This window comes from Protopterus annectens, chromosome 14.part0, assembly GCF_019279795.1.
Source record: "Protopterus annectens isolate FY-2018-M chromosome 14.part0, PAN1.0, whole genome shotgun sequence".
Lineage (NCBI taxonomy): Eukaryota > Metazoa > Chordata > Ceratodontiformes > Protopteridae > Protopterus > Protopterus annectens.
Window position 1 is genome coordinate 23,614,622 of NC_056748.1, and position 25,362 is coordinate 23,639,983.

The following is a 25,362-nucleotide window of genomic DNA, read 5'->3' on the forward strand; positions in this document are numbered from 1 at the left end:
CTAAGAGGTTGAGAGGTATGATTGGGATGTGATGACTAGGCTTTAAATGACCTTCCAGGTCAATAGCCTAGTAATCTCCTATGATTTTATGAACTTATTTGCTTGCTTACACAGAAAAAAAATGAATAGATTAAGCCAAGGGTCTTAATCAATTCACCTATGCAAAAGCAAGAGAAAACATCAGCTCGGCAAATATTATAATCTGTGTGCTTTTGCACCCCATTCTCCACCTCAACAATCCAAGATTATAGAATATTAACTTAAACTTGCTTTTGTTCAGCCTTTCTTTTGTTTTTACATTGTAATGCCTACATCTCTTAAAACTAAAAAAGAAGAAAAAAGGCATCTGTTTACTTTTGCATCTTTATCACACATAACAATAACAGAAGATGCTTTGCATATAACATGCAATTTATATCACAAAATGTTTTATACAAATATTAAGAAAAAATTATTTTACTTAAGTTTCCTTTCCATTTAGTGTTCTTCCAAACATTAATGACATGAAGTGGGATATATACTTTTCAGTCCTACACAAGTTTAACAAAGTCAACAAAAGTCCAATTTCTTGTAAAACCATATTTCACAAATTTGAATAATACTTTATGATCTCACATGTATTCACTAATTCAGTGTTGGTTCAAGTCTGAGGTACTCTCGATTCTTCTAGTCAATTACTGTTACTTTTTTCTGTCTCTCAAGCATTTTCCTTTGGAACATTGAAAAAGGTTTCACTGGCTATGTCTACTTTTGGGCTTTGTTATCAGAAGAATGAGAATCAGGGTTATTTTCTGCTGGATGACTCATTTTTTGTTAGACAGTCTTTTGCATTTCATCTTTAGCCTTTTTTACATTAAAAATTACTTTAATCCTCCAGGGAAAAAAATATTCTGATAACAACTGGGTACAGCAGTTTGAGTCTCACACCTGCCCCTCAATATTCCTTGCCTGCTGAGATAAATTCACTTCTCTTTTGCCAGGTATACAGTGAATAATCATTTTCCACAAACACTCTTCTGTCTCCAGTTTTTAATATTTTGCCCTTCTGCCACTGTTTTGTCAGGATCAACTCTTGCTGCTGCTGTGATTGCAGCTTTACTAATACAGGTCTTGGCTGCTTTCTCATGGCATAGGTTTAGACCATGATCTTTCAATTAACAAATCCTGCTGTGGAATACCAGTCCAGTTCCTTATTTGAGCGTTTATGAAATTAATATAGTCTGGTCCTTCCAGTTTTCCCCTGTGTGCTCTGTCTTCTAACTCAACAATTTTTTTAAAACAACTCTTCTTGAGCACTTTCATAATCAGCCAGCCTTGCCTTCATTTTCACCTCTGATTTTTTTTTCAATTTTATCAGTTCAGCTGAATAGCTGTTTAAAGGTTCTTCCATTTTTCCCAGGTTTTTATTATTTCAGTTGATATACCCTTCAATATTTGTTTATTTTAATCATCTCTGAGCACATTTGATTTATTTGTTTCTTCTAGATTACTAGAAATCATGTCTTTCACCACAGAATTCTTCCTATACAGTGTTTTCACTTCGCCTTTTCTAGTTGATTTTCTTTCAGGTTCTCTTAGTTCCTTCTTTGCTGGCATCCAGGAAGTGTACTTACTAACCAGTAACTGAATTTATTAAAACTGGCAGAGTTACTGTCCTTTATCTTTCAGTTTCCTTTTTCAGTCTGAGAGAGATAAAATTAAGCTGTTGATCAGTATGCAGCCATCATGGAATTTCTAAATATTTAATGCTAATATTTTAACTATGAGTACATTTTTGATTTTTGCAGGTACACAGGTATAAAATGCAATGTGTTGGGCTATAACTGTCTGTCTGGTAATTAGTGTGGATGAGTAAAGCTATGTTGTTAATGAGCTGCTTCTGTAGTGCAGGGGTTTAATTCTCTCATAGGTTAACTCTAGGCTAGCTGCAATGTGGATGCTCTTAAGTCTAGCCAGTTACCCCAAGAGTGAGAATTAAACCCTGTACCTTATGTCTGTTAGGTAAACACATTAACCATTATGCAAAGCCACAACCCCCTTCATTTGTCTACTTTGTAACTGTGACTAAGTCATTAAACAGACACTCCCTTTTGGCTGCCCCTAAAAAGAGACACTTGCATCCAGTGGGCTGTCCCAAGCTACTAGGAAATGCTTTATATGTTTTGCCTTTTGAGTTCCTGCACCCTTCACTTAGCTACTAATTTGTAATTCACTATACGTTGTTTGACCATGAATCCCAGCACATCTCTTATAGTTTAATGGACTGCCAAATGCACTTTCAATAGATTCAAGTTTTAAGAGAAGAAAAGTTTGCTGTTGTTCATGCTAAGTATGTTTTTAATGCAAAAGTGTTTTCTTTTGTTTTGTTTAGCAAATGGCTCTCAAAGTTTTTGCTGTAAAATTTGAAGTAATTTTTTAAATCCAATCCAACTCTGTCATCATTATAAGAGTAAAGAAGAGAACAGTATGCACTCTGACAGAGTTGAACAACGTTTTAGGGTAACTATGGAGAGATAGCCAAGTAATGGGGTATTTATATGGCTGCAGGAGGGGCCCAGTCCATTACCCTGCCTAGGGCCCATTTGACCATGATCCAGTACTGGTGGCAGTGCATTCTTGTAGATGATTTTATTATATGCGCGGTAACATTGGGCATATTGGGGACATTGTTATAATACAAAATGCATGCACATCTGCTACATGTTATGCTGTGTCCAAGTCCACCAAACAATGCATAGGCAAGATGTCCCCATTGTGTAATGCACATTAGTAGTGATGATTCTTTAATATCCTCATTCTTGGCATCCTGTTTGGCACTGGGTTCACCCATCTCAGTGGAGTATGTACCATATGCAGAGTAGTTGCCAGACTCTTTTAAAACCACATGTTGGGAAGCAAAACACAAGTAAATAGCATGTCTTCAAGATTCTGTTATGAATTCCCTGGCTCTGTGGCATACAGAGATGAAGCCCTGCTAAATCCCAGATGAGCCAGGTTTAACTAGTGACTAGGGTATAGAAAAGCCAGATGAGGGAGTGTGGAAGTGAGCAGCCAGTACTGACTTATCCATCTTGGATGGAGGGATTGATGGTTCTAGCCAGCCTGGCACTACCATGCAGGCAAAGGCCTGCAGGCAATGAATAGAGCTGAAGACTGGGGAGGGTATATGAGCATGGTTCAGCCAAGCTGGTGATGCTAGTCCTCTGCAGCATGTGTGTGTGTGTGTGTGTGTGTGTGTGTGTGTGTGTGTGTGTGTGTGTGTGTGTGTGTGTGTGTGTGTGTGTGTGTGTATATGTATGTGTATGTGTGTGTGTGTAAGCAGGTATATGTTTGGTTAGTTCAGACCTGAGCCTTCAGTGGTGACATGGGTGTTCACATTAAGCATCAGGAGTTGGGGTTTTGATATAAGCAGAAAAAAAGTCTTGATGGCTGCCAAAATGTTGACTCTGTGTTTGACTGTCCCCTCTCAGGAACAAAGGAAGGAACACACCAATAGATGATGGGATCTGATGGTCAGCAAGCAGTGGGGGACAAAAGAAAAAGGATTTCTAATGACTAGGATTGCACTGGTTGGTGGAAGCTGGATAGAGTGCCTTGTTTAATTGTTATTTCACTGTTGACTCAATATCCCAATACCAGTCTTTACTCATCTTGTAGGTCTTGTCTGTAACACACACACTTATTTATGAATGAAATAGTTCTGTGGTATGTAGAAATGAATGAATTCCCAGTTGGTTCAGATGATTATATGACTACTGGTCGATGCTTATATCATCAAGTCCTGTTGCAACAAATGCTGTGTTTGTCAAAGCCCACATCACTGACGTTCACAAAAAATGCAAAACTCCTTTTTTTTTTCAAAGAGGCACAAGCTCTTGTGCACCCTGACATGGGGGGAGGGTGCCCCCATACTCCCACATCTCTATATGTGCTATCTCTGACATTGTATCCTGACATGGGGGTGCCCCAATATTTCTATATCTCTATATATTCTCTCTCTGACATTGTACAACACTGGGCGATTGTTAGGAAATGTTGCTCAAATACTCAGCAAGAAACCTAAATACCTTCCACTTGACCAAATCTTAACACTGATTAGATAGTCAACCAAAATGTACATTGGCAAGAAAGGGTAAGCCATCAAGTGCTGCCATTATGGACACTCAGGATGTATGCAGAAGGCATTTATAATACTGGAGTCTGTTATATATTACCTGGCAGTTTATGGAATGGAATTCCTTCCTGTTTATATGCATAGTTCCTGTTTACCTCATCTGAGTCCTACTGGTAAACTTACTACCCTGTGAATTTGTTGCACAGTGGTTCACCTTTCCTGAGGTGGGGTGTATGTCAGGTAGTCTCCTACATGCCACAACATGCAAGTGAGAGGGCTGCAGCCAATCTGCTTGACAGAGATAATTGGAATATGCAAACCATATTTCCTATAGCCTGAAAGAGTGTTCCTTTTGGCTATATATGGAAAATTGCTGTAGTCTTTGTGGTATACTGGATAGGCCAGACCCATAATCCACTTAAAATGAGGCTGTCATAGGACATATCACATGTCCCATTCTGCATTGTCTTGTCTTCCCTTTACCGGTGATAAAGGAACTGGTCAGCATGACACGATTTTATCTGGTGTAAACTTGTTAGCAGGAATACAGCCTGGTATGGTGTGCGGTACTTTTACCCACTATTTTCCTCACCATTGCCAGGGTATATACTGTAGGAATTGTGTTACTACATCAGCTCCTTTCTTATTTTCAACTATGAATGCATTTATTTCTTTGCAGTCCTCTACTTTCATAGGTAGGTACTAGGCTATCGGCTCAAGGGCCTAAGTAAGCCTAGCCAACAAGGTTCCCTGGTGTATGCCACCCAAGAAAGTTATTTTCCTGTGCCCCTGTCGTGCAGAGCCACAGAAGTGATCCCCGCGGTGTATTTCCTATTTCTCATCCACTCCACTCATCAAGATTTTTCTTGAAGAGCGCTAATGAGGAACTTTGCTTGACATAGATGGGTAGCTTGTTCCAGAGTATGGGAAGTCCATGGGACAGGAATCTATCCGTCAAGCATGTCCTGTTCATTGTGGTGACAAGGTTTAGGTCCCTAGAGCTTGTAGCTCAAAGGGATTGGGATTTCTTTAGGTGTAGCATGTCCAACAGCTCTGGGTTTGACATAGCTTTATAATGTTAGGCAGAGATCACTTCGGAGTAGGCGATATGCTACAGAGTAAAGCTAGAGTTTTTTGAGATGGTCAGTGTAGGGCCTCTTTTTTAAGCCAGTAATCCTCTTTGTGAGGTACTTCTGTGGCCTTTCCAGTTGCTGCAGATGTCTTGTGAGGTACATTCCAAAAGGGGCATTGTACTCTACAATGGGTCTAATGAGTGTCAAGCAGAGGGGAACAATGACCTCTTTTTTCCTAGATGAGAACCCTATTGTGATGAGGTGTGCCACGTAGAAGATTTCCTGACTACTGTGGCGATGTGATTATCAAAGGAGAGACTACTGTCCACCTGGGTCCCCAGGTCTCTTATCACACATTCAGCGTTAAGTAGACTGCCACCTATGTGGTAGTTCATGGGTACAGAGTTTTTATCAAAGGGGATGACAATGAACTTTTTGGCATTGAGCTTGAGGCCATGGCTCTGACACCAGGCATCTGTCTCAGTGAGGCCCTTCTGTAGGATGTCCACATCATTTGGGGACTCAACTATGGCTCCTAGTTTGCAGTCATCTGTGAACTTTGTTAGCCAAAGACCTTCTGTGTTAGCCTGTACTTCAGAGAAGTAGATACCAAACAGGAGAGGTCCCAGGACTGAACCCTGTGGTACTCCACTTGTCACTGGTTTGAAGTCAGATTTGGAGTCTGCAACTTTTACAGTGTGGGTGCTGTCAGTGAGCCAGTTGGCAACCCATCTTGTGATGCAGGGAGTTATACCTAGCTTAGTGAGTTTAGCTATAATTCCAGAATGGGGGGTGGTGTCAAAAGTCTTGGTGAGGTCAAGATAGGCTGCGTGAACCACCTTACCCTCGTCTACAGCTTTGGTGACTGCCTCAAAGATGTTGATTATGTTCAAGAGGCATGCTCTGCATTTCACAAACCTGAACTGAGAGGGGTCCAGAGTTTGGAGGTTACCAATGTCTTTGTTTATGAGTTCCATGATGATACGTTCCATGGCCTTACAGACCTGGCTCGTCAGGCTAGGAGGGCAATAGTTCCTGGGATCAGTGGTGTCTCTCCCTTTGTGAAGTGGGATAACTGTTGCTGTGCACCATTCAGTGGGCACAAAGCCTAATGTGAGACTATGATTGAACATGGTGCTTAGGTGGGGAGCCAGTTCATTCTGAAGTTCATGTAAAATGCAGCCTGAGATGTTGTCCGGTCCCATGGATGCTGTGTTTTTGGCTTTAGAGAGTGCAGCTTTTACCTGCATAGTTGTGATTACAGGGACTCTGCATTCTTCCTGTATAGATATGGGCCCTTTAGGGGGTGAGTGGGGGGGGAGGGTAAAGTTAGCACTGACCCTATCTGCCAGGACATTGGCAATATCAGTTGGTTCTGTAATTTTCATGCCATTGTGCTGTAACTCAGAGTAGATCTGGGTGTTGCCATTGAGATTCCTGACATAGCTATAGAATGCTTTGTGGTTGTCCCTAGAATCAGTGGCATTTTTTTTTAGCTAGCTTTGGAGGATCTTATAAGGGATCTCATCTTCTTACTGAGACTGACCAGGGAACTCCTCCACTCATGGGATTTTACTCTCTTTTGCAACAGTTTCTTCCTTCTGTTGTAGGATTTGTTTATGGCAGGGGACCACCAGATTGGCTTCCTTTTTTTGGAGGATAACGTCTTGGTTCTGTTTGGGATAGCACGATCCATGCACTCGTGTAAGTGCTTATGGAGTGTATCTGTGTAGGATTCAGCAGTCGTAACTGTATTGTCCATCTGCATGGGTGTCATGAAGTTTGCCACTTCTGTCTTAAGAAGCATGAAGTTGGCTTTGGAGAATTTTTTTACAGTGATTTCCTTAATGGGGGGTGGGGATGGGATGTGGGTATCTAGGGTGATTACCTTATGGTCGGATCTGACCAACGAGGAGTTGACTTCAGGTGTGGAACACCGGTCACTCATATTGGTAATGACTAGATCTAGGATATTGTTGCCCGGGTGGGGGTGTGGATAAGTTGATCCAGGGCATTGGAATTTATGAATTCCATAAAGCGTTGAATGAAGGAGTTGATACATGAGTAGTTTTCCCAGTTAATGGTGGGGTAGTTGAAATTGCCCATTATTAGGGTGTTTGGTTGAACCCTAATATTTTCCAGTATATCAAGAAAAGAGGAGTGGGAATCCTGAGGCATGGAGGGGGATCTGTAGCAAGCTACAATTTGGATTGCAGTTTTGCCCAGAGTTAGTTGCACTTGGATAACCTCAGATGCCTTATTCTGAGCAACTAGCCTGGAGGTGTGGATATCCGTAATGAATACGGACACACCTCCGCCTTTGGTGTACCGGTCCAGGCTAGGTGGCCGAAAAGTGTGGTATATAGCCTGGTAATGTAGGGATGCACTCTGGAGGCTTGAACCAGGTCTCAGTCACTGGGCAGATATCGATGTTCTCCATTTTAAGGAGTGCCTCGAGGGAGTGAATTTTGAGATTTAGACATCTAGCAACCCTTCCTGTATAATAAAAGAGAAACAATTTAATGACATTAAAAAGTACATCCATCATGATGACAACTTCATTCGCAGTGTACTTTTCCTTTTCACTCCACCAAAACCCTTTGCTCAGCTGCATCATTCAGTCTTCTCTATGTTGATACACTACTGCAGATGTGTGTTTCATAAACTGCAACTTCTTTGCATTGTCATTCAAGTAAATTCCAACCCTGTTTTACTACTTTCACAGTATTTTTCCATGAATCTTAGCTTTTGTGTTTAACCTAGGATGCTGTTGACAAATATCCTGAAAAGTAGACTGATCAATATCTGCAAAAATAAGACTGTGAACAGAAATTCATAAGTAATGCTAACAGCAGTGGTATACCTAAAACCAAAGGTTTGTGGAGATCCAGGAGTACATTTTATAAAACAGGTAGAAATGTTTGTGAAGTCCTCCTTTGGCATATACAATGGTGCACGTGATTTCATTATGGAATGCAGGAATATAAATTCTTAGATGATCTTGATAGTCATTGAGATTGCTAACCTTCTATGAACCTGTAATATATTTATGTAATGAATTCTAGTGGAAATTAAACACCTTATTTCTAGAAAAAAAGAATATATGCAAGATAAGTAACTTTTTATGTCTTTGCTAATATAAAAATCAGACAGTACATCTAAATGAAGCATCGCTTAGTCTGCAAGCTGTTGGCTGTTGAATAACCGTAAAACATATATTACCTTCCTTTCTGAATTTTTTTTACTTTTTAATATTTGTTTGTCTCTTCAAAATTGGGAATATTTATTTTGGAGTATATTTTTACAATTTAACATCAACCAGTGAAGCTATAAACTAAACAACACTTATTTGGTGGAGAATGTCATCACTGGCATTTACCGTGCATACAAATGTCTGCTATCAAGTTTACTTTTTAAGTTATTCACATTAGTTTGCCAGTCAACAGAGTGAGACACATTTTTGTTTATTCCTTTTCCTGCATTTACAAAAAATGCAGGTGGTCAAGATTAAATTCCCTTTGTGTCAAGTGTCCAAATCATGAGTATCAATTGTCTGAACTGAACAGAATGGTGATGACTGTTTTCCATAGAAAATGACTGGTGGTTCACTTTCTACCTCTCCAGGGTTGTGAGAGGTTAGCACCCAACATGAGTGTGCAGAGTAGATTGTCCCCTTACAAAAACACTTGTATTTCAGTTTTTGCCTGGTTGGTATTTCAGGCATTTGTGATTGGCAATGTGCCTCCTCTGTGTTTTAACAACTCTTGTATCATAATGGAGCCATAAAGAGATGCATATTAATTAAACCACATACTTTATACATATTTTATTAAGAATCATTTTCATATTCACAGAATTCAGTTACCTTCATTTTTAATCAGTCTGCATCTGTTTGTTAAAGTGAAATACTGCAGAATATTTCTTTGCAGTTTTCTAAGTACTTAAAATATATGTATGAGTTAAATGTCTCTCATTTTCTAGACAGTGCTGTTCTGATTAATGTAATAGTTTAGCATAATAATATTTTTTAAGTATTAAAAACAACAGGCAATATTGGTTATAGTTTTGCTGCCAAGAGAATTTGTCACGTTTGCTCTTCACTTGCTTTGTTTTAAAGTGAAACTCTTAACATTTTAGTGTGGAGTTTTGATGCTATGGGATTATCTAGTTATGCAAAAGTTACAACTCCAGTTTCTAAAATATTAAATTATCAAATTATTAGGATACACACACACACACACACACACACACACACACACACACACACACACACACACACACACACACACACACACACATATTTATATAAATATCTATATATACATATATGTAATTTATTTAATTTTTTTCCCCTCTGTTGCCTGCCGACCATCTCTCTCTCTTGGAAGTAGTCACATAAGCAACCAGCATGGATTTTGCAGTGAGGTTCCTAACCCTGGTGGCTGACATGAGCACCTTTGTCACCTCAGGAACATTATATGTCCTCCTATGGCATTTTCCCGTACACACTCTCTCTCTGTCAAACACGCACACACTCACACACATGTGCATTCACACACACACACACACACACACACACACACACACACACACACACACACACACACACACACACACACACACACACGCACACACAGCAAGTCCAAAACCCACACTCCTGTGGTCATTAGTGTTGTGCAAGCTAGTTATTGTCTAGGAGTAATTTGGCTGAGTTGAACATCATCCTACCTTTCAAAATGGGTGAGCTAGTACACGCTCACTGCCTTCTTGGCCTAACCAGCTCTTTCTTTGCCTGAACAGATAGTGAAACTTCAGTCATGCAGGCAATAATTATTGCTCTACTACTTTAAGGAGCTGGATAAGTTATCTATTCTTTCAAGTGAGGCTAACCAAATTATTAAGCTATCTTAACATCTTTTTAATTTTTTAGAAATGTTTCATTTAAATGATTAAAATGCATACTACTCAGCCAAGCTCCCCGTGGTCCTGCAGAGTGGTGCTAGCAGCAGAGAGGCTAAAAGAGCGACTGCTAACCAGATAAAAGTGTTTTTTTCCTGCTACTACCTGGGCGACTGTCCGATCTAGCTAAACTGCAAGTATTTCTGCTTCTTGAACTGTTTTAAACTGTTTAAAGTTGTTTTTACACATGCACTTTTAAAGTTTGTCCTGTTTGTTGCATTTACCTGTTGAGGCTACACACTCAAGTGTGCTAGCCTGTGTTACATATTTATTGCATTTTTCTGCTGTTTGTTGCAAAAATGAAAAAAAAACCTAAAAAATTATCCTTGTTTCCCATCTTTCCTGACCTAGAGTAGTCCAAATACAGGCTTTGCTGTATTCTGGACTTTTGGAAAGTTCCTGTGTTGCCCATTTCCTTTCTTGTATAAAGGGAGGCTTCTTTGTTCACCAGTGGCAGTGGGGAGCTTAGAGCAGCCTATCTATCCCTGGAGGAGTGTTCCCAGCACAAGAATCTGGTAGTCTATTGGCTGTTTTGGGCCAATTTCTAGATCTTTCAAGTCCCGCTGTATAAAACCCGCTTTGACGTGGCTTTGAGCGATGTTGCGCATAGCGCAGCATCGGGCAGCTCCACTTAATTGGGTTTAAACCATTCTCGGCTCCACAAAGTCTGCTCTTCACTTTTTCCCTTGGAACTGATCTAGTTCTCATAATAAACACCCTATTCCTACTCTAAAGCCTGGCACTTGCTCACTAAAGCAATTATATAAGTCAGCACTAAAAAATTAAAAGCACTACACCCTCACAAACTCCCCTTGAGTACCTTGTTCCCCACTGGCCCTTTTTTCAATTATAAAGGAATTCCCAATACTATTCTAGTATGTCCAAAGGTCAGTTGTCAATCTCCTCTCCGGTCCAGCTGGTGAATCTGGGAATCTTGAGGCAATGTTACAACTGCCTCATGTACACAGACAACCCTCTCCTCCTCCCAACAAATTCCAACACATGTGAGAGATGCAACCATATAGCCAAACTGGAGGCTAAGCTCTCTCAACTCAGTACTGGCGTAACCAGTCAGGAGGAGAAGGAAACCACACTCACTACAATTCCAGTCTCACATAGACCTACCACGACAGCAAACCAAACACATAAACACACAAAACATACTGAGGCTCTAAATAAAACTCTGCCTAAGCAGCAGAGACCTTCAAAGCAGACACCCAAGCAACCGCTACCCCAAAACAAAACACGTGCAACACATAGCTCACAAAGCCAGTGTGCCGAACAGTCACAGCCATTAAGGCTAAACAACACACCTGATACACTTGTAATAGGTGACTCTATCGTCAGGCACACTGACGTCCCGCTCACCAGGCTGAACAAGGAGAAGGTCACGGTGAGCTGCCTGTCGGGCGCTAGGATCTGCCACATAACACAAGCACTCAGGTCACAACAAGGCAAGTACAAATATGACTCAGTCATTGTCCATGCTGGTGTGAATGATCTGAGATGTACCTCCCTGGACTACATGAAAAGAGACATAGAGGAGCTCTTTGAGCATGTAGCCCAGGCTGGTATGACCCTGACCTTGAGTAGCATTTACCCTCACCAAGAACGATGCCATAATATGAAGACAAGATAATCAATTTCAACAATTGGCTTAAGTACTGGTGTCATTCAAAGGGGATCCAACGCCTGTCAGCCTGGGATGACATGCTCGACAAGTCACGATGCTTCACTAGGGACGGCTTGCACCTGTCACCCCTGGGCTTTTGGATATTGGCAAAGGCTCTTGCTACCCCCATAGTGCCTTTTTTATGCAAGGCTCAAAAGACAAACCCACCTCCATAGGTATCACAAGGGATAAGAAACTAAGAGTAATGCTACTCAATGCCAGAAGTCTAAACCTCAAGATGCATGCACTCGAAACTCTCCTTAGCATGGAGAACATCGATATCTGTGCAGTAACAAAACCTGGTTCAAGGCTCCTGAGAGCACCCCAGCACTACCAGGTTATACCTCATACCATGCTTTTCGGCCCCAAAACTTGGACCGAACCACAAAAGGAGGGGGAGTATCAATATTCGTCAAAGATACCCACACCTCCAGGTTGGTGGCACAGCACAAAGCATCAGAGACTATCCATGTGCAACTAACAGTGGGTAAAACTGCCTTCCAGTTTATAGCCTGCTACAGACCACCCTCCCAAACCCAGGAACCCCACTCGGCCTTCCTGAGAACACTGGAAAATATGAAGGTCTCTCCAAACACCATTATATTGGGCGACTTCAGCTACCCAAACATAGACTGGGAGCATTACTCTAGCTTCAACACCCTAGCCCAAAGGTTCCTAGAATTTATAAACTCAAATGCTATGGAACAACAACTTGTTACCACTCCCACAAGAGGGGAAAACATACTGGACCTGATCATCACCAACATGGGGGCTCTATGCTCCAGACCAGAAGTGTATCCCTCACTGGTAAGATCAGACCATAAACTAATCTTACTGGATATTCACATCATGACCCCACCCCCTGCCCAGAAAACCACAGTGAAAAACTTCTCTAAAACAAAATTCACACTCCTCAAAACCGAGGTGGAATCCTTCAAAGTCCCTGGGCCTGTGGAAAATACGGCCCAGACCGCAGAAACCTTTATAAACGCATTCTATGAACACCTTCAGGAATGCATGGATCATGCAATCCCAAATAAAACCAAGACCCAATCCTCCAAAGGCAGGCGTCCTGTCTGGTGGACCCCAGCCATAAACAATAGAAGGAGGAAGCTACTACATGATAGAGCAAAATCCCAAAAAGGGAAGGCATCTCTGATCAGTATTAGCAAAAAGCTATGGGCACTCATAAAATCGTCTAAGGCCAGCTTTGAGAGAAAAATTGCACAGGACACTAAGGATAATCACAAGTCTTTCTTTGGTTATGTTAGGAACCTGGGTGGGAATTCCCAGATATGCTCAGAATTAGTCCAAAATGACAAAAAATACACCGAACCCACAGACATTGCCAACATCCTAGCTGACAGGTTCAGCGCAAACTTCTCCCCTCCCACCAAAGGGCAAATATCTATCCCAGCAGAGTGCTGCCCCCCTGACATCTCAGATGCTCAGGTAAGAGCCGCCCTCTACAAAGCAAAAAACACAGCATCAATGGGACCAGACGGTGTCCCGGGCTGCGTCCTACATGAACTTCAAGAAGAGCTAAACCCAGACATAAAAACTACTGTTCAATCTCAGCCTTACTACAGGATATGTATCCAAAGAGTGGCGTGCAGCAACAGTGGTCCCTCTCCACAAAGGTGGTGCCTCAACAGATCCTGGAAACTATTGCCCCATAAGCCTGACTAGCTTGGTCTGCAAAGCTATGGAAAGGATCATCATGGACCTCATAAATAAAGATATTGGGGACCTACAGACACTGGATCCTACCCAGTTCGGCTTTGTTAAGGGCAGATCCTGCCTCTTAAACCTGGTCAATTTCTTTGAAACAGTCACCAAGGCCATTGACTAGGGGAAGGTGGTCCACACAGCCTACCTGGACCTCGCAAAAGCCTTCGATACAATACCCCACTCAGGCATTATAGATAAGCTCACCAGCTTAAATATAAACCCCTATGTCACTAGATGGGTTGCAAACTGGCTCAAGGACAGAACCCACATGGTAAGAATTGCTGGAGCCATGTCAGACTCCAAACCAGTTACAAGTGGCGTCCCACAAGGCTCAGTCCTGGGACCTCTCTTGTTCGGTATATATTTCTCGGAGGTACAGGCCAACACGGAAGGACTGTGGCTGACCAAGTTTGCAGATGACCGCAAACTAGGCGCCATAATCGACTCTCCAGCCGACACAAGCATCCTACAAAAGGGCCTCATAGAAACAGACAACTGGTGCCAGAGCCATGGCCTCAAGCTAAATGCCAAAAAGTGTATAGTCATCCCCTCTGGCAAAAACAAAGTGCCCACAAATTACCACATAGGTGGTAATCCATTAAGTACAGAAGAAGTAATTAGGGACCTGGGGACCCAAGTTGATAGCAATCTCTCATTTGAAAACCACGTGGTCAAAGTGGTTAGAAAAATATTTTATATAGCCCACCTAATCATGAAGGGATTCACATCTAGATCAGGGGAGGTCATCGTGCCTCTTTACTCATCCCTCATCAGGCCCATAATTGAGTACAATGCCCCTTTTGGGATGTACCTTACCAGACACCTGCAGCAACTGGAAAGACCCCAAAAGTACCTCACCAAGAGGATCAAAGGGCTCAAACAGATGCCATATGCTGCCCGGTTAAAGAAACTCCAGCTCTACTCCGTGGCATACCACCTGCTCAGAGGTGTTCTCTGCCTGACGTATAAAACCATGTCCAACCTGGAATTAATGGACATGCTGCACCTCAGAAAATCCAAATCCCATCGAGCTACGCGCTCCAGAGACCTGAACCTCAGCACTGAAATAAATAGGACATGCTGGAGGGACAGATTCATAACCTAGAGGCTCCCTTCACTCTGGAATAAAATCCCAGTCCAGGTTAGGCAGAGTCCCTCATTGACTCTCTTCAAGAGGAATCTTGATGAGTGGATGGGAGATTGTAGGTTTACCCCGGGTATCACTTCTGTGTCACTGTTAGACAGAGGCACAGTATACTAACCTCGAAAAAGGGCATAGCAAAATTCATTTAAAATGGGTGGCGAAAGCCGAACACACTCTGGCTAAGCTTATAAATGCCCTAGGGCAGATAGCCTAGTATGAACCTATGAACCTATAATGTTAATGTTTAAAAAATAACAAAACAACACTTTTAAAATGTAGGACAAACTTTTCATATCATGACAAATCATTTCTTATATTGATAACTTCTGTTGTTTCACTACTGAAATTAAGCTACGTATTTTCACTGTTTTCAAATTAGAATGTGGTAAAGGCTCAGTATTCTAAAAGCTAATTACACAGCAACAAAAGCTAAACACGTGACAATAAAAGTTGCATCTTCTTTCTGTGCTTTGAACATTGAAGACTTTTACCTCAGACAAAGTAGTTGACAGGTAAACAAGCTTCTCATGAGAAAGAAAAAAAAAAAAGAAGTGCTATTGAAATAGAACCCTCTGTGCAATACAGCCAGGTAATGTATATTGTTTTTTCTAGGATTTAGCACTTTGTAAATATGCATAAATGCATTGCAGCTGTTTCCATTAAAATTATTGTATAACTTGATGGGCTTTAATAGCTACTTCCAAGTTGTAATCATCTGTTGACACATCATAGTCATAGGATATAACATTAATTATGTTGTGGCATCTGGTAGGCAAAAAGCATCACAATCACATCAGAAACCAGGATTATTGTGCTTATTTGTTTGTTGCTTAGGGATATGGCTAGTCCAAATTAACCCTGTACAGCCACAGCCTAGACTAAAGGCAAAGTAAAGGTGTGTAAGTTGAACTTACCATAACAATAGATGCTCAAATGATCACTGATGTAGTAACTTCAGCTATATGTGTTATATCCTGTAAAGGATATAACAGCCAGACAGCTTCCAAAGCTTCAGGACACTTTCCATGCACCCAAACTGTTAGGCAGCTTAAACTGAGCTGACTAAAGGGTAGGTTTGGGTGCAAAGCCCTTCAGAGCTTTCCTGACATATACAGGCATATTTGTACATACAGAGATCATAATTTGGGGTTTCTACTGATCCAACATATTATTTTTGACCCACAAGGGAGGATTGTATCTGAACATTTGGAGGTATGTGAACTTAAATGGCAATTGTTGAATGCTACTATGACCCCTTACTTGCCTCATTGTGATACTATTTTACGGGATACATCAGACTTATTGTGTAAGCTGCAGTTATGGCACAATAGTATTAATGATGCATTAGATAAGTGTAAATATTATTTTGTAACACTAGATATTACCTCCCTCTTTACTGTCATTCCAAATGACATTGGGCTTGAATTGTTGAGAGAATTTTTAGTCTCACAACCTAGTCCAAATATCAGACACATAGAAAATATTTGCTGTCTTATGGATGTAATATTGAAAAATAATATATTTCTGTTTAATGACACTCTGTTCCTTCAGCTTACTGGGGTAGCTATGGGTACCTCGGTAGCCAACACATATGCCAACTTGGTCCTTTACCAATGGGAAAAGAATCATATATATAATGAAAGTAATCCTTTTGTTGATAAAATTTGCTTTTTCCAACGTTTTGTGGATGATTGCTTTATGATATGGGGTGGTACATTGGATGAGTTAAATGAATTTTTGACTTTTTTGAATTCAACTACGAGTTTTTTAAAATTTAAAATGGAAACATCTGCTAACACTATAGCTTTTTTAGATGTTAGGTTACAGATGCATGAAGGTGTTCTACATACTAGTTTACATAGGAAAGATGTTTATTCTGGTAGATACACCCATTTTGGTAGCATGCATGCACCGCATATATTTAAAGGCATTGTTAAGTCTCAGTTTAGTAGAGTAAGCAGGTTAAACACTGATGACACTGTTTTCTCCTGGCAATTGGAGGATATGATAAAAGATTTTATATCTAGTGGATATGATGAGCATCTTCTATCTGGTTTGAAACATAATGTGATGATAGATAGAGAGACATGCCTGAAACCAACATTTTTAGAAGGTTTGGCTGGTACAAGTAATGACTATGTAAGGAATAAATCTGAGACAGCCATTAGATATGTTACTTCATTTAATGTAAAGTCAGGTTCTATCAAACAAATTATATTTAATAATTGGGCCATTCTTATGGCCTCTGATGAGTTGAAGGCTATCTTGGGTGATAAACCATGCTTTGCATATAGAAATATGAAGACACTTAAGAGCATGTTATGTTACAAGGATTTTAGTAGATCTATGCATGTACCCTTTTCAGTGAACTATGGCACTTTTAAGTGTTTTAATTGTATGTGTTGTGCTGATATTATTAGTAATGATAGTGATACTTTTATACATCCCACTCATGGTAATGTTTTTAAGTTTAAAGTATCAGCCACTTGTATTACATCTTCTGTGGTCTATGTGGCTACATGTGTCTCCTGTCCTTCGTTTTACGTGGGTAAGACTACTCGTAAATTGAAGGAGCGTATTACTGAACATAAATCGGAGATTAGGAGATGCTATGATAAGAATGCCTTATATAAACATATATCTATTTTTGGTAATGAACATAAATTTAAGTTTAGGGTGATTGATATTGTATATCCTACATTAAGGGGTGGTGATATCAATAACCATTTAGAGACTAAGGAATATGAATGGATATTGAGACTTGCTGCTGATTCACCACCAGGTTTGAACAGTATGGTTAGCCTTAAACCGATACTAGTTAAACTACAAAATACCAAATTGTGATGTAATTGTTCATGAAATATGTATGTTATATAGGATAGACTCTTATGCTCTAAAGTTTTATAATATGTTTACATTTTGTGTTTTATATTTTGTATTTTATTTTGTTTTTGTGGTCACATGATTTCTTTTGGCTGCTGATCATGTGACTGATGACCTGTATTTAAAGTGTGAAATGTTTGATGCTATGTTTTAGTATTGAAGAAGGGTTCTGCCAAAGCTTTGCTTTATAAAGTGGTTTTCTACCAAGTTATTGTGTTTTTGTCTTTAATAGCTACTTCCAAGTTGTAATCATCTGTTGACACATCATAGTCATAGGATATAACATTAATTATGTTGTGGCATCTGGTAGGCAAAAAGCATCACAATCACATCAGAAACCAGGATTATTGTGCTTATTTGTTTGTTGCTTAGGGATATGGCTAGTCCAAATTAACCCTGTACAGCCACAGGCTAGACTAAAGGCAAAGTAAAGGTGTGTAAGCTGAACTTACCATAACAATAGATGCTCAAATGATCACTGATGTAGTAACTTCAGCTATATGTGTTATATCCTGTAAAGGATATAACAGCCAGACAGCTTCCAAAGCTTCAGGACACTTTCCATGTACCCAAACTGTTAGGCAGCTTAAACTGAACTGACTAAAGGGTAGGTTTGGGTGCAAAGCCCTTCAGAGCTTTCCTGACAGCTTATACAGGCATGTTTGTACATACAGAGATCATAATTTGGGGTTTCTACTGATCCAACATATTATTTTTGACCCACAAGGGAGGATTGTATCTGAACATTTGGGGTATGTGAACTTAAATGGCAATTGTTGAATGCTACTATGACCCCTTACTTGCCTCAGTGTGATACTATTTTACGGGATACATCAGACTTATTGTGTAAGCTGCAGTTATGGCACAATAGTATTAATGATGCATTAGATAAGTGTAAATATTATTTTGTAACACTAGATATTACCTCCCTCTTTACTGTCATTCCAAATGACATTGGGCTTGAATTGTTGAGAGAATTTTTAGTCTCACAACCTAGTCCAAATATCAGACACATAGAAAATATTTGCTGTCTTATGGATGTAATATTGAAAAATAATATATTTCTGTTTAATGACACTCTGTTCCTTCAGCTTACTGGGGTAGCTATGGGTACCTCAGTAGCCAACACATATGCCAACGTGGTCCTTTACCAATGGGAAAAGAATCATATATATAATGAAAGTAATCCCTTTGTTGATAAAATTTGCTTTTTCCAACGTTTTGTGGATGATTGCTTTATGATATGGGGTGGTACATTGGATGAGTTAAATGAATTTTTGACTTTTTTGAATTCAACTACGAGTTTTTTAAAATTTAAAATGGAAACATCTGCTAACACTATAGCTTTTTTAGATGTTAGGTTACAGATGCATGAAGGTGTTCTACATACTAGTTTACATAGGAAAGATGTTTATTCTGGTAGATACACCCATTTTGGTAGCATGCATGCACCGCATATATTTAAAGGCATTGTTAAGTCTCAGTTTAGTAGAGTAAGCAGGTTAAACACTGATGACACTGTTTTCTCCTGGCAATTGGAGGATATGATAAAAGATTTTATATCTAGTGGATATGATGAGCATCTTCTATCTGGTTTGAAACATAATGTGATGATAGATAGAGAGACATGCCTGAAACCAACATTTTTAGAAGGTTTGGCTGGTACAAGTAATGACTATGTAAGGAATAAATCTGAGACAGCCATTAGATATGTTACTTCATTTAATGTAAAGTCAGGTTCTATCAAACAAATTATATTTAATAATTGGGCCATTCTTATGGCCTCTGATGAGTTGAAGGCTATCTTGGGTGATAAACCACGCTTTGCATATAGAAATATGAAGACACTTAAGAGCATGTTATGTTACAAGGATTTTAGTAGATCTATGCATGTACCCTTTTCAGTGAACTATGGCACTTTTAAGTGTTTTAATTGTATGTGTTGTGCTGATATTATTAGTAATGATAGTGATACTTTTATACATCCCACTCATGGTAATGTTTTTAAGTTTAAAGTATCAGCCACTTGTATTACATCTTCTGTGGTCTATGTGGCTACATGTGTCTCCTGTCCTTCGTTTTACGTGGGTAAGACTACCAGTAAATTGAAGGAGCGTATTACTGAACATAAATCGGAGATTAGGAGATGCTATGATAAGAATGCCTTATATAAACATATATCTATTTTTGGTAATGAGCATAAATTAAGTTTAGGGTGATTGATATTGTATATCCTACATTAAGGGGTGGTGATATCAATAACCATTTAGAGACTAAGGAATATGAATGGATATTGAGACTTGCTGCTGATTCACCACCAGGTTTGAACAGTATGGTTAGCCTTAAACCGATACTAGTTAAACTACAAAATACCAAATTGTGATGTAATTGTTCATGAAATATGTATGTTATATAGGATAGACTCTTATGCTCTAAAGTTTTATAATATGTTTACATTTTGTGTTTTATATTTTGTATTTTATTTTGTTTTTTGTGGTCACATGATTTCTTTTGGCTGCTGATCATGTGACTGATGACCTGTATTTAAAGTGTGAAATGTTTGATGCTATGTTTTAGTATTGAAGAAGGGTTCTGCCCGAAAGCTTTGCTTTATAAAGTGGTTTTCTCTACCAAGTTATTGTGTTTTTTGTCTTTAATAGCTACTTCCAAGTTGTAATCATCTGTTGACACATCATAGTCATAGGATATAACATTAATTATGTTGTGGCATCTGGTAGGCAAAAAGCATCACAATCACATCAGAAACCAGGATTATTGTGCTTATTTGTTTGTTGCTTAGGGATATGGCTAGTCCAAATTAACCCTGTACAGCCACAGGCTAGACTAAAGGCAAAGTAAAGGTGTGTAAGTTGAACTTACCATAACAATAGATGCTCAAATGATCACTGATGTAGTAACTTCAGCTATATGTGTTATATCCTGTAAAGGATATAACAGCCAGACAGCTTCCAAAGCTTCAGGACACTTTCCATGCACCCAAACTGTTAGGCAGCTTAAACTGAGCTGACTAAAGGGTAGGTTTGGGTACAAAGCCCTTCAGAGCTTTCCTGACAGCTTATACAGGCATGTTTGTACATACAGAGATCATAATTTGGGGTTTCTACTGATCCAACATATTATTTTTGACCCACAAGGGAGGATTGTATCTGAACATTTGGAGGTATGTGAACTTAAATGGCAATTGTTGAATGCTACTATGACCCCTGGATTAAATAAAACTACTAGGATAAACTGTATTTTGAAATTGAAAAATTATGATGGCTTTTAATTGATAGTTTTTGTAGTAATTTAGTGGTTTTAGAAGGTTTTATTTGCAACAACAAATGTTTAATTGAATAATTAATGACTAAGTTAAAGTCATTGGTTGACTGTGTCAGGTGATTTCAATGTAATTCGTATCTAATGAATGTGTTTTTGAAATGTGTTAGTTCTGAGGAAGTCCCTATAAGGTTTTTGGGCGAAAGCGCTTATCTCAGTTTCTACTTAATGAAGTTGGATTCCAGTTTTTTACATTTGGATTGTTAAGGCTAGTATTTGAGTTGTCAGTGGACATCTAAATTTTGGATTATCCTTTCTTCCTCATTTTTAGGTTCAGGAAAGAGAACGGGGAGATGGAAAGTTTGACTTAAAGTAAACTTGGTTACCCCTTTAGGCTTAAAAGAAGGACTAGTTCTCAAAGAAACCCTGTCCATATGGAAAATGAGACAGGGTGATTCCCTATAAGCGCTTGCAACTCATATACCCTTCTTGCAGAGGTTAGAACAATCAGTAAAACTGTTTTCTCTGTTAAGAACCTCAAGTCAGCCAGATTAGCTGGTTCAAATGGACTAAGTGATAGCTTCTCTAACACAAAATTTAGATTCCAAGAAGAGGCCAATGGTTTTCTTGGAAGCCTCTTATGCAAACCCCCTTTCAAGAACATTTTGAGATGAGACAGCATTGAAAGAGGAAGATCCATGGTCAGATATGCTTTAATTGCTGATTAATGAACCTTGATAGAGGAATAAGAGAAGACATAAGACAGTAACTCACACATATGCCGTAAAACCAGAGAACAACTAGCACTGAATGGGTGTTGGTTATGTTGTTGGCACCAATTAGAAAACCTTTTCATTTGCTAATATATAATTTTCTAGTGGCAGGCTTTCCTGCCTCCATTAGTATCTGCTGAACACCCACAGTAAACATTTGCCTAAAGGGAATTAAGACCCAGTTGTCCAGGCAGTCAACTGAAATAGTTTGATATTGGACTGTATCAGGCAACCTTGTTCTTGTGTGAGCAGATACATTCTATGAGGAAGCTTTTGGTAAACTGCCCCTGGCCATTTCCAAAATATGGGAGAACCACAGTTGCCTGGCCAGAAGGGAGTCACCACAATGATCATGGGTGATTCCTTCTGAATCTTCAAAAGTATCCAGGATATTAGTAGAAAGGGTGGGAAATCATACAGGAACATTACTGTCCAAGGAAAAAAAAGGCATCTGTCTTCCTGGCCATCTTGCTGGAGTCCTGGAACAGAATCTTGCCAGTTGATTGTTCAGAGATTTGGCAACAAAGTGCACTTGAGGAACTCCCGACAGATAGATCAAATCTTGGAAGATGCCATGATCCAGTTTCCATCTGTGAGGGTCTGCCCTGGTCCTGCTTAGCTTCTCTGCCACACAGTTTTGCTATGATGGAATATAGGATGCCTGTAGAGTGAGACTGTGCTATGAAGCTATATCCCAGGCTAGCATGGCTAGTCTCTATAGGGAGTACAACCTGGTTCCCTCTTTCTTGTTGATGTATCACATGACTGTGGTATTGTTTGTAATCAAGGTCCCAGGGACCAAAGATGATTCAGAGAGTTGAGTGCCTTCATCAGGGCATGCATCTCCTTGATATTTATGTACTTAGTCTCTCCATGATGTCCCATACCCCCTGCAATTCTGTCCTTCATGAAGCTCCTCCCCAAGCAAAGTCATAAGCTTCTGTGGTGACTGACTGCTTTGGAGCAGGGAAGGAGAATGGGAGACCTGTGTTTAATGATATGTGTTGTCTCCACCAAAACAAATCTCTTCTGTCAAGCCCCAACACTGGGATTTGAAAAGATAAAAGGTGTTGATGTTTGGACTAAAGAGATTTCAAATACCACTGTATCTTTTTCACGTGGAGTCTTGCCAAAAGTATCATGAGAATCACAGATGCCAGGAGACTCAAAACCCAGACATATTCCTTTACAGTGACTGAAGTTTGAGTGGAAAACCTTAGAAATAGATCTAGATAAAGATTTTTTTTCTTATGGAAGAAAAGTTCTTTGAACTGAGGTGTCTAATTGACATCCCAGGAAAACTTTTGAATGCTTCTTGGAATCCCAGCTTGTATGAGATATCTCACCCAAGAGACAATTTCATGACACTTTGAAAATACATCTAAATATGGAAAGATGAGGATACGCTGTAGACTGCAATGAGCTATTACTGGAGCTGGACACATTGCAAACACTCTTGGTCTCATGGATATTCCAAAGGTAGGGCAGAGAACTGATAATGTGATCCAGACATACAGAAGTCTTAAGGAATGCCTGAAGACTGGATGCATAGGGGTGTGATGATAAGTATCTTTTCACTATAGTGTTACCAGGAAACGTGAAAGAAGAAGAAGAGGTAACAGGTTGTGAAGTGACATCATGTTGAATTTGGGCACTATCACAAACAAATTTTGGAAAGAAAGAAAGAAAGAAAGAAAGAAAGAAAGAAAGAAAGAAAGAAAGAAAGAAAGAAAGAAAGAAAGAAAAAGATCTAGAACTGGTCCCCAAACATTTTTTTTTCTTTGGCACTAGGTGCATCCTTGAATAAAAACCCTTCTCCATCTGGAATGGAGGAACTGGTTCTATCACTCCTTGGGACAGCAAGTGATGAAGAATTGATTGCAGCAATATAGTCTGATCTGGAGGATGAGGAATCACCCCATGAAAAGGAGCAATGTCCACCCCCTACCACCTTTATGAATTATTTTCAGAACCTATTTGTCTGAAATGATGTGTTGCCAAACAGAAAATGGAGATTCAGACTTTCTGGAAGAAAAAAAGGGCCAGGGTGGGAGTGGCTACAAGGACACATGAATAGCCATTCGAATGTGTTAGACTCTGTTTGGTTTTAGGAGGTTTCAGATTTCTTTTTGGAAACTCTCTTTCCATTTCTTAAACATCTGTTTACTTGTATTATGTTGAGACTGTTTATTCTGTTTTTTTTTTTTTGCCAAAATTGGATGAGGAAATAAAAAATCCCTTAGAAATTTGGAAGAGGAGGACTGAAAAATCTTAGAGATTCCCTGCATTAGCTTCCCCTTTCATCACAATTTTTGATCACCTCTGCAAGCAGAGGGGCCAAACACTAAATCTGTGCCCAATGGAGAATTTAAAATCTCGTATTTAACATCATCATCTGAGGGGTTTCTAAGAATGCAGCCATGCAAACCTCCTCAAAACAGTACCAATGGCCATAGCCCTGGAAGACGTATTAACAGAGTCATGCACACTGTAAACAATGAGCATTGACCTGTGCAGTAGAAGAAACTAAGTTATTTAAAACAGATCTTTCCTGACAAGAAGAAACTGCAGATAAAGCATTCCTCATACTTTCACAATTTGTCATAACAAACTTTAACACATGAGCCAGGCAATTCAAAATGCTGAAAATCAAAGTTGCAGAAGTATACTCTTTTTTTTTTCCTATACCTACTAATAATTTTCCAATCAAGGTCAGAAAGAGTAGGATTAGAATTAACTAAAAGCTTAGCAGCAGTGGGATCAACTACAGCTATAGCTGCTGCGTCAGGCTTGGGAATAATGTATAAAAATTTAAAAGACTGAGGAACTTTATACATACTATCTGCCTTTTCAGGGGCAGCTGGCTGACTATGACAAAAATCACAGGCAGTAACACACACATCCACTAAAGCAATCAAAACAGGAGGAATGGGTGTAGGCTATAGAAATTCCTTCTATAAAAATTCATAGTATTTTCTGAGGGACTGAGAAACCTCAGTGTTTTCCCACTGAAAACATTGCCACATTCTCGCAATACTCTCAGAGGAAGAGAAACACCCACAGGAAGAATGAAAAATTGAGCTCTCCTCTGAGTCTAAATCAGAAAAAACCCTGTATCCATCCCTGCATCTTCCTGTTCAGATTCACAATCTTTAATCTCTTCAGGGAAAGAGGAATCCCTCTTTCTTTTATCAATAACTACTTTACAAGAAGGATCAATAGCCTGAATTAAATTCTAAACCAGACCCAGTTAACTACTCCTATCCAACTAAAATTGAAGAGGAATAGATAAATGCTTGGTTTTCTGTTTTTTATTGACAGTAAAAATGAAACCAACTGTGTTACTAAGGATAGCAGCAGCTTCCCCAGGGATGGGCACGACATTCTGACACAACAGGGGAATCTTCCCAGTTCCCTCTCCCAGAACCAACAAGAGTGCTTTCCCCTGCCCACTGAGAGAACCCCAAAGCTGCAGAGGACATGCCTAATGCCCAGTCAATAGTGGCTGTAGGTGCTACACCAGAGGGATCCAGGGTAAATGGGCACAGCAAAGTCGCCCACCTGCAGCTGAGGCAAATTACTAGCCTGTTGTGGTGGCAAAGACTGTTTGCTTAAATTTTTGTTTGTTTTTATTTTTGAGGCTGGAAGAAGGACTGACCTTGAAACCAGTAGTCTGTTCCATGGTCAAGAAGAAAATGGTGCCTTTTTCTCAGGGAAGACAAGCAGCCAATTGC